The sequence below is a fragment of the Sus scrofa genome, chromosome 9 (genome assembly GCF_054392235.1).
Source record: "Sus scrofa isolate SSC_HxYL_T2T_F1_AM1 chromosome 9, Sscrofa_HxYL_maternal_Yorkshire_Landrace_v2.0, whole genome shotgun sequence".
NCBI lineage: Eukaryota > Metazoa > Chordata > Mammalia > Artiodactyla > Suidae > Sus > Sus scrofa.
The window spans coordinates 137,466,348-137,475,571 of NC_139391.1; the positions used below are offsets into that span (position 1 = coordinate 137,466,348).

The 9,224-nt window shown below is 49.3% G+C and overlaps 1 long non-coding RNA gene across 1 annotated transcript; it reads left to right on the forward strand.

The window, feature by feature from the left end:
- The first annotated feature begins 1,469 nt into the window (after positions 1-1,469).
- On the forward strand, positions 1,470-4,872 carry LOC110255536 (uncharacterized). Its single transcript, XR_002336052.2, has 2 exons — positions 1,470-1,813; positions 1,983-4,872. It is a non-coding gene; the product is annotated as an uncharacterized LOC110255536 (long non-coding RNA).
- The last annotated feature ends 4,352 nt before the right edge of the window (positions 4,873-9,224 follow it).

The following is a 9,224-nucleotide window of genomic DNA, read 5'->3' on the forward strand; positions in this document are numbered from 1 at the left end:
GCTCTACCCAAGAAGAACTAGGGTTGAAATTACACCTCACCTATCAGCCTGTAGCTTTCTTTTCCTTTCTTCCTTTTTTTTTTTTTAGGGCCACACCTGCGGCAGGTGGAAGTTCCCAGGCTAGGGGTTACATCAGAGCTGCAGGAGCCAGCCTATGTCACAGTCACAGCAACACGGGATCTGAGCCACATCTTTGACCTATACCACAGCTCATGGCAACACCAGATCCTTAACCCACTGAGTAAGGATCAAACCTGCGTCCTTTTGGATACTAGTTAGGTTCCTTACCACTACGCCACATGGGAACTCTAGGTTGTAACTTTCTACCCATGCTTCACAGTAGCCTCAGTACTCTGAGGTGACCTTTGAAAGAGACCTTAAGTTTGGGGAAGTAGCTCCTTGAAGGTTCTGGGCGTTTCACCACCAATTCAACCATGACAGTCATTATCTTATCTGTTTTCCTAGAGTAGTAAAGATTTCTTAAATTATCCAAAGGGTCTCTATAGCTTAATAGAAAGGTCTTGAAAACAGCCCTGTTTCAGGCAACTTGTAAGTCGTAGATTTTCAATGGATTCTATATTTATTTATGTATATAATCTATAGCCAAAATGGATTTGAAGTCATCATAGCGTTTTACTAATGGATGAGACCAGAGTAAGTGATTTATTGCTAAAATACACTGAAAAGAACAAAGCGATTAAAATAGTAACTGTTGGGAATACTGTTTTATTTCTTTTGTGCACAGCAGAAATGAACAAACACAAATCTTAATGGGAGACATTTATATTGATTCTTATCATTGTGAACAAGCAAGACAGTGAAAAATCATGACTGAGTGTGTTATTAACTATATTTCAAAGTTATTGTTGGTTGTGTGAGTCTGTTGAACAGTTGTTGGCTAATTTTCCATAGCAAGAAAGAATAATGACCAACTCATAAATTGTTTCTGGATCCATTTTGATCAACAGAGATTATTACTGATTTTAAAGAGCCAGTTTGAAAAGATGAAAAGTCCATTAATAAATAAAAACTGTCTGAATATTAACAGTTTTGAATGGCACTCGTCTAACACTTCATAACACAGATTTAACAAGTGTTTTCCTCCAGGCAGAAGGGCTCCATGAAAATAGCTTTGAAAATAGCTTTCAGGCCTGACTAAAGACTCAGCCGGGCTGTTTGTCTCTATGGTTAAGTTGATGGACCATTGGCAAGAACCCACCCATTTCTGTAACTATGTCCGACCAGATGGGCCTGCTTCAGGGCGGAACATTCTTCTGAGGGCAGGTCAAAGCTGGCCAGATCACCAGATCGACACTTGTAAAAGGCCTAGTCATAAATCCATCACGTCACCTCTGACTTGAGCTAAGCCGCTGAGCAAAGAAAACCAGGTTATCTTCTAGAATAGTCTTGGGAACTTTCCTTGGAAGACTTGGAAAGGTAGATAAAGTTCTCTGAAAGCCTCTTCACCTGATAAGATTATTTTATTCAGCACAGGTGATAGCTACAAGGAACTATTCTGAAAGGGAGTTGGCATTACCTAGAATTCCAGATTAAAGCCCATTGCACAGCAAGTGGGGAGACGGGGGAATAAGTTGAATCAGAATAAATAGACCAGATGCAGCCTTCCCCGGGCTGCAGCAGACCCGTCTAAGAGACGTGGCACAGCCATCGTCTGTTTCCAAGCAGGCAAAGTGATCCAGCAGGGTCTGATCAGAAGAGGCCAAGCAGGAATCCAGTTTCATGAGTTCTTGGCAGCAGCGATGCTCCCTGTTAGGGGTAGACCGAATTGCTAACAGGAACCAGCCAGCTCCATGTGAGGCGTGAGACTGGGATTAGTCCCAAGTCCTGGGAAACGGAACTGGCAGCAACCAGAGAGGCGGCTGGAACACAGGCTAGGCCAACCTCGCTGCCAAAGACCAGGGCAGAAGGGACCAGGCAGACAGCCTGGGTACTCATGTGCTTCTGTTTTTTCTGTTTTACAGCCAGTTTCAAGGCTGTGCTCACAGGGCTCCAGCTACTGGAAAAGTCAGCAACAGACAGAGGGTCCTTCCATACCTGCCTGGCTGGGAGAGAAACGCAGCCTCCAGGCGCTGGGATGGGGCTGGAAGTGTGCAGAATGGAGTTCCCAGCATCGGGCCTGCAGAGTCCGGGTTGCAGGGCAGCCAAACTTGGGCAGCGGAATTCACGGATCAGGTAGACTTTTTTGGTAGGTCACACCACCACCAAATTCTGCGTCTCCGTCTGGAAAATACGTGCTGACCCAGAAATCAAGATCAGCTTTTCTCTGGCTGAATGCCTGCAGGCGAACTGTGCATTCAGCCTAAAAGAGCAACCAATCCTCCGAAAGAAATGTGAATCCTTTGGCAAAGCGTGAGGAGGTGGTGTTGGCTTTTCCATTTTCCTCCATAGGGGACCATATCCTTGCTTTTGTGCCCTTTCCCAGAGGCTGGGAACCAGGGCCCCGAAAAAGATGTTGAAAAGAAGGGGTTTTCTAACATAAAGCAAATTCAGGTTCCTGTTTAGACGAAATTCAATGCAAATGTATGAAATCATGTCACGGCCTCGCTCTTAATTTGTATCAGTCCAAAAAGCAAGTTTCCAGAAGCTGTTCCGCGTCTGAAGTCTAAAAGCAAGTACCTTCTGCTGTCTGGAACCAGTTTCCACCATACCACACAGCCCCCTGCAAGCTTAGCCAAGATCGCTTTCAACTGACTCCTTGCAGCTGTTTGGAATTCCACAATGATGCTCTGCTGAGTCGCAGAGCCTCGCTGGGCGAGCCGTACAGTAAACACATGAATCTCTGCCAGCACTGGCATCTCGCAGCACCATGATTTGCAAACATGTTGAATTGCTATTTTATTCAATAAACGGAACGTACAATAGAAAATAGATTTGGAAGTTACATCAAACTTGTTTATCCTGTTACAGTGGGCTGGGTGAAGCTATTGTGCTTGGGTTATGAGGGAACCTCTGGCAGGAAGGAGGGGGCGGAGTTTCTGCCATTCTTCCCGCGCCTAATAGTAAAAGCGCTGGGCATCTACCCAGGCCACGTTCTCCCCCCTCTGAGACCCCCTTCCCCTGGGTACTAATTCCAGAGTGTAGGTCAAGTGATACTCATTACATCCCTGCTTCCAAGTCTCAGTGTTATTCATCAATGCCACTTTTTATATGCAGTCTAAGAAAAAATTATATATTAATAAATATAATGATGGTTAGTGGAAACATATGGTTGTACACGTATGTGCTTGTGTGTGTACGGATATATGTATATGTACGTATTTGTACTCGTGTGTGTGTGTGTGTGTGTGTGTGTGTGTGTACGTATTCCTGTTCCCTTACTGTCAGGGCTGTGCCTTCTCCATCACTAGGAGCTCTCCAGCCACAGGTGGCTGTGTCTCCCGCCTCAGTCTCAGAGTTTCCTGATGCCCTGCCTCCTCCATCCATCAAAAGGCATTCTCTGTCCCAGGACTGTCCCTGGCCCCCAACCCCTGTCAACTAGTTCTCAGGAGAAAAGACTTCGTACTGGCGTGCCCGCCGTGGCTCAGCAGAAATGAATCTCATTAGCATCCATGGGGAGGCAAGTTCGATCCCTGGCCTCGCTCAGTGGGTTAAGGATCCTGCATTGCCATGGGCGGTGGTATAGGTCCCAGAGGCCGCTCGGATCTGGCGTGGCTGTGGCTGTGATGTAGGCCGGCAGCTACAGCTCCGGTTCAGCCCCCAGCCTGGGAATCTCCATAGGCCATGAGTGCGGCCCTAAAAAATAAATAAATAAATAAATAAAAAAGAGAAAAGAGGCAGTACTTTCTGTATGAGACTGAATGACCAGAGGGTGGTGAGCACACGGGAGGAAGAAGACACTCAAAGGTTTCCCCACATAATAGCTACACTTACTTCGCCAGCTTTTTCTGTCTGAGTGAATGGGTGCGGTCCTTACAGGAAGGGGACTATTCCTGCAAGTAAATAGGGATGCTATTTGGTGGGAAAGGAAATTGTAAGAGAAAGTGTCTCATTTCTACAGTTTGAAAGCAGGTAATCTCTGTAGTCTGGGTGTCTATTTACACTGCTTTTCAGCAATAAAGGGTAACATTACCTTAATAACCAGCTCATCTGAGGCAGGGAGGATACTTAAGGCATCAGAGAAAGAAGCATTTACTCTGATGAGCCACTTTCCCCAAACAGCACAAGAGCGACCCCATTTGCCCAGGAGATTTTTTTTTTTTTTTTTTGAATTTCTAAAAATATCACCTGGTTACGGCATGTGAGCTAACGTTGAGGCGCCCTTGGCTTCTTTTCTGGAATGGCTGATGACACCTGGATTCCCACGCCTGGTGGGGGTGGGGGGGGGAGTAAGTGTAGCGCTAGACTTTAAAAGAAGTTTTACAAGTTAAAACACCCAACAAAGTAATTGTGAGGCAGAAAATGGCTTAGCAATTTGATCTCCGTGCTTCCAGAAACACCTCTGGGAGCCGATGCTCAGTCAGCGGGAGAATGCCAGGCTCTGCTCCCCAGAGGAGAAGGAGCAGCAAAGTTGGTTTTTGTTTTTTGTTTTTTTTCCTTCAAAGAGACCTCTGGACATTCCTGACTCAGGCACTGCTCTCTTTTAGGCACCAGGAGCATTTATTTCAAATGGCCTTTTTTTTGACACCTGTTCAAAAGCTGCCGGCTGACAAGCCGCACCCACACCCCCACCCACAGCCACAGGGCATTGTTCTCCGTTCCAGCCGGCTTGGAAACCTCGCCTCGACTTGCACTTTTAAAAAGATCTGAGGACAGATTCAGGCGAAGACTTTTTTCATAGACATGGCCTGAGGCATATACAATGTTATATGTGGGTTTTTGGGTTTTTTTTTTCCCCTTCATCAACAATGGTACTTAAAATGCAAGCTTTTCTTCGACTGAAAAAGCTTTGCTGGGCATTACAGCCGTGAAGGGGAATGGACGTGCATACACAGTGAGCTCAGTGATTCAGACACGGCTAACTCAAAATCTGGTCATTTTGACCTTTGAAGGAACGGTCAGGTCTTTTCACTGTTTTTGGTTTTTTTTTTTTTTTTTTTTTTTTTTTTTTTTAACCTGTACATAAAGGTAAATTGCAATGGTAGGCAAGATCAGAAGAGGCATGCTCCATCTCTTTGGCATTCTTCTAAGTATTATAGGACATTACCCGCTTGGAGAAAGACAGGTATTTGGCACACAGCAGTCTTATCTATTCTTAACCAGGCTCCAGAGAGCCATTTAACTACCTCTGGGAAACCCTATGAACAGGTGACTCAAATGATTATCAAACTAAAATAACCCAATGGACTCAACCATCTTTAAACTGAGTTTGTAATGCAGGCTGTGAAGACGAGAAAGCATAGGTTCTGATTTTGGCATTTCTGGGTTCAAATCCTGGTTTTCTCGCTGTCTTGGAAACATTCAGTAAATCACATAACCTCTCAGAGCCCGAGCGGCCTCATCCTTTGTAAGGAGTTTCTCTTTCCCAAAGAGTAACTCGAATATGATTGTCAGTGTTCTGGCAACAGTGCTAGACAGATGTACTTTTTTTTGAACAACCCTGTTTTGAGATTACATGATCCTCGAATCTGTATTTCCCCAAGTGGACCCCACAAATCTGTATTTTAAAATATGATTCTTGGAAGTTCCCGTTGTGGCTCAGCACTAACAAGCCCACCTCGTATCCACGAGGATGCAGTTTCGATCCCTGGCCTTGCTCAGTGGGTGAAGGACAGTGCATTGTCGTGAGCTGTGGTGTAGGTAGCAGACATGGCTCGGATCTGGTGCTGCTGTGGCTGTGGCACAGGCCAGCAGCTGTAGCTCCATTTGACCACTAGCCTGGGAACCTCCACATGCTGCAGGTGCAGCCCTAAAAAGGAAAAATAAATAAAATATGATTCCTGGATTTCCTGTTGTGGCTCAGCGAGTTAAGAACCTTGCATAGCGTCAGTGAGAATATAGGTTCGATCCCTGGCCTCACTTGGTGGGTTAAGGATCCTGTGTTGCCGAAAGCTGCAGCGCAGGTCACAGAGGCTGCTCAGATCTGGTGTTGCTATGGCTGTGGCATAGGCAAGCATAGGCCAGCAGCTGCAGTTCCAATTCAACCCCTAGCCCAGTAACTTACACATGCTGCAGGTGCAGCCATAAAAAAGAAAGAAAAAAAAAAAGATTCCTTAAGTGAGTGCCATTAGGCTTGAAAATCTACTTGGTGTGGTCCCTGGACCAGCAGTAACTGTGCCACCTGGAAACGTATTGGAAATGCAAATTCTCAACCACTCCAACCTCCTCAATCAGAAATTCTGAGGTTAAGGTCCTGCATCCAGGTTTGTTGGGTTTTTTTTTTTTAAATGAGCCTTCCAGGTGATTCTGAACCAAAATACAAAATTGAGAACCACTGATCTAGGGCATAACTTCTCACTCTTTCGTGTTCATACAGATCACCTGGCAGTCTTGTTAAAATGCTTGGGATGTGGGGCTGGAAGGGGTGAGGTGATTCTGTATGCTGAAAAGGGCTCCCAAGTAATGCTAATTCTTTCCATCACATTCTAAGTAGGGGGACCTGGAATATACCGGCCCACTTTGGCAGAAGGATTCCCCAACCTGCAGGGCTACCTCAGGCCAACACCTGATGAAACTGCAGAGAGGGGGAATTTCTCCTCCTGCACGCATCCCTGTGTCTGTGGAGTTGAGTGGCAGGGCAGTGGTGGCGGGGGTCCCTTCTAAGTCGTCCTACCACCACTGCGGCTGGTGGAGGACGAGGAGGTGTGACTTGGAAGGACTGCAGGGTGCATGTGGCTGGAAAAGGGGTAACTACAGCCCCTTGGATCCTCATACCACAGAGACGGTCCTGGGGAGCAGGGGTGGTCACCCCAGCCCTGGAAGAATCTGACTCAGTGCCTTCTCAGGATGCGTTTTTGATGGGGGAGGAAGCGACAGGAGCTGGTTCAGATCGTTTTTTTAACCTCACAACCCAACGCCCCCTCCTATTTCCCCTCCCCAACAAGATCCTGCCTCTGGGGAAAATGCGGCCAGAGAAGACTTTGATTTCAGACTTAGGAGGGTATTCCCAGGGCTGGGGAAAAAAGATCCTGTATTCAGACAAAGAAAACCACTCGGCAGAGCCTCGAGGTTCCCGTCCCCAGTCCCTGGGCCCCAGCGTCGGTGACACGGTCCTCTCATCGGAGAACCAGGCGTTGAGAGGAGGTGCTTCTTGATGGGGAGAAGCCTCTCTCTGGGTTTTAATGAGATCACTTATTGTCTCTTTGCTCTGACGAAGACTGTAAATGTGACGGGTGAAATATAAAGAATAATTAGTCCCAGAGGTGAATCCATCCCCTACAATATGTCTTTTCTTCCTCTGCGCCTGTTGAAAAGTTTACCGCTTCCAGATGCGCCTGATTTCAACAGTTAAGAGGCGCCGGCTCCTTCTGAGCTGCGAACTTGTCAGGGAAAAGCCTGTCTCGGAAAAAAGGCTTCGGCTGGAGCGCCGCCTCCCCAAGAAACCGCTGATGCGGGAGGCAGCAGGGCCGCCGCGGGGGGGGCGCCGCCCGCCTCCCGGGGCCTCGACGCCCGGAGGGAGGCGGCGGCCCGGATCAGCCCCAGCCCCGCAGCCCCGGCAGCCTCCGAGGGGGCCGTCTGGGAGGAAGGCTCCCCTCAGATCCTGCCGGGGCACCGGCAAAGCCCGCAGGCCGCAGCCCAGCCGGGAGCTTCCCGCTTCCCCGGAGCAGGGACAGGCCTGGGCCGCCGTGGGCAGCGGCCGCTGGGGCCCACACGTCGGTGTCCGCTAACACCGGCCACTCCCACCTTAGACGCGGAGGCCTTTTAGTGCCCGCCGGCGGCCTGGTCGCTTGAAGAGAATCCCGAGGGCCTCGAGTCCCCAGGGGCGATGGGATGCGGCCCTGTGACCTCAGACGGGGCGGAAAGCTAGTATCACGCAAGACAGCTTTTCTCCTCCCGTCCACTCTGGTCCCGAGGCTCTCGGGAGCCGAAGAGAGTGTCCCGGAGGGGGGCCTGCCCTGGGAAGGAAAGGGGGCGAGGAGGGCACAGCCAGATGTCCCGGATGGGGGCCCCAGGAGACAGTGAGGGAGCCCGGCTGAGAGCCCCGGGGCCTGGAATTGCCCCAGGCAGGAGGGAAGTATGTAGGGGCAGAAAAGATGCCTGTCCCTGAACAGGGACCTAGGAGGTGGGCTGTCGGGGTGGCTGGCCCTCACTCTTCTTGCCTGGGTGTGAGCAGAGGGAATGGAGATGGGGGGCGGGGGTGCAGCGGGCACGCGTCAGGTAAGGGAAGCGAGGCCTCACCATCCTGTAGGGAAGTCTGGCACCCACTGGGGTTGAGACGGGGTGGGAGAGGGCAGCGGGTGACAGGTGATGACGCTGTTACTCTTCCTCCCCACCCCCACTCATTCCAAGCTACTGTCAACAGCCTCTTTGCTCAGGTTCCTCAGACAGAATGGGCACACCCTTTTGTCTTAGCTTGGGCTTCGCCCAGAGCAGATTCTGTGCTGGGGGGCGGGGGGTGTACAAACAGGGTCAGATTCCCCGCCAGGATTATCCATGCAGAGGGCCCACAGTACTTTAAGGGACCCATGAAAATGTTCTCTTTGTGGAAACAGAAGAAAAAACAATTTCCTATTAAAAATGTTTTGATACATAATGTGTACACATCTTTATACCAAGGCAATCATAAAATATATTTTTATTTAAAAAAAAAAAAAACCGTTTTTGGAAGAAGGGGTCCACAGCCACAAAGGCAAAAGTGCCTAGGACCCAGGAAAGTCACAGTGTGGCCCTGGGCACAGCCTACTGGTACCCATATCACCAGTAAAGAAACTGAGGCTCAGGGAGGTTGTCACTTGCTCAAGGCCTCCGCGGCTGGGCTGTGGAGAGAGGATTTCAGCCCACGCCTGACTCCACGGCTCTTGCTATTGCCCACGCTCTGCAGAAACTCGCAGGGCTTGGGTGGGTAGCAGGAGGCAGAGGATGGGAGGGAAGGTGCCTGCTCTCTTGGCTGCTCTCATTTCTCAGGAACAGGCCTGGGAGGGCCCTCCAGCCTCAGCAGCCCACATCTGCAAACAGCCGTCATGGTGCGTCTCTGCAGGCTCAGAGCTGCTCCGTCTGCCGCAGCCAGATGTGTATTTGTGGCTTTTCCTCCTTGGCTTCTTTCCCCAGGTTTTCATTCCTTTTATTCTGAGATGAAGCTGAAATTTTTCCAACAGGGCCCAGGGTGG